The sequence below is a fragment of the Benincasa hispida genome, chromosome 6, assembly GCF_009727055.1.
Source record: "Benincasa hispida cultivar B227 chromosome 6, ASM972705v1, whole genome shotgun sequence".
In the NCBI taxonomy this organism is placed as follows: Eukaryota; Viridiplantae; Streptophyta; class Magnoliopsida; order Cucurbitales; family Cucurbitaceae; genus Benincasa; species Benincasa hispida.
The window spans coordinates 20537879-20539236 of record NC_052354.1 but is presented as its reverse complement, the minus strand read 5'-3'; the positions used below and the strand labels follow the sequence as shown (position 1 = coordinate 20539236).

The 1358-nt window shown below is 33.1% G+C and overlaps 1 non-coding gene across 1 annotated transcript; it reads right to left on the bottom strand.

Annotated features, from left to right (window-relative positions):
* Window positions 1-396: 396 nt before the first annotated feature.
* TRNAW-CCA lies at window positions 397-468 on the bottom strand. The gene has a single exon. It is a non-coding gene; the product is annotated as a tRNA-Trp (tRNA).
* Between the last annotated feature and the right edge of the window lie 890 nt (window positions 469-1358).

Sequence of the window (1358 nt, the reverse complement as noted above, 5' to 3'; positions counted from 1 at the left end):
TAATTAAAGAATATTTCTTTTTAAGATCGTTACGTATTCTTCTTTTAATGAAGAAATATTAAAAAGGATTTACTCAATATTTAATATCTAAAACTCATAATTAAAATGCACCATATCAAATATAACAATTAGACTTTAGCACAATACAACATAATTTATAGATATAGTAAATGTAGATTTGGTTTTTGAAATCCAGATAGATTATATATTAGTATGGAGTCGATTAGCAATACAGTCTATCAACAATAAATTTTACTATATTTATAATTCTTTAAAAATGTTACTATGCATTTAATTAGTATCTCTAAAAGTGTTACTCAATGTAATTACACTATAAATATAAAAAATAAAAGAAAACAAGGGATGAAAAAATGGAAAGAAAAAGGAGAAAAGAATTGAACCCGACGTGAATCGAACACGCAACCTTCTGATCTGGAGTCAGACGCGCTACCATTGCGCCACGGATCCACATGTAGAAACGTTGTTGGATTTATTTTTTATTTCTTGGGTTCCCACCTCTTTTGATGGTCTTAGGCTCAATCCCTGGGTATGGAAACGAAGAGGGTTTTACTGGATTTTCAAATTCCAATCCAAGATGCCATTTCAAGACTCCAATTTGCCCCACATTCGAGAATGGAATGGATGTAGCTATTTCCTGTGTTCTGCTCAACAATTTTTTCTTCAAGCTTTCTATCCTTTATCAACTACTTCGATTCCAGGAGGTTACTTGGCTTCAAATAACTCCTCTTTGTTTGAACTTTTTGCTTCATTACTGTAAGGACCTTGCTAGAAAGGAACTCCCCGATGACCTCAGTTATTAGCTCTTGGGCATCGAGACATTGAGATAGACTCCTTTTTTTGTTGTTATTTCGATCTTTATCCCAACTGTAGGGACTTTCTGGTCGTCTCCCCTTTATTGATTTTTTTCTTACAATGTCTGAGTGTTGATTCAATAAATATGCATTTTTCTTTTTTTTGTAGTTTGTTTGATTTTCATGTGTGCCAATTGGCCTCACCATTGCTAGTTGCAATGGTGAACTTAGCTGCTGAGCTTATCTTCGTTCATTTTGTTTTAGTTGTCTAGATTTCTAAATAGTGTGGCTTCTTTATCTTACAACTGCGGAGGGGAACTTTTGGCTGTTGCTTCAAGAAGCTAATGAAAGGTTCACTTTCCATTCATAATCTTTCTTCTCGTATTTGTTGTTCCTTTCCAATCTCCATTGCTTGTTGTGCTTGCCCTAAAACATTTTTTCTTCTGCTTGCATTTAAGAGTAAAATATACTTTTGTTGCCTGAAATTTGGTCTCTACCTTTTCAAAACTAACCATTTTTAGTGTTTAAAATTTGTATTTAGTTCTC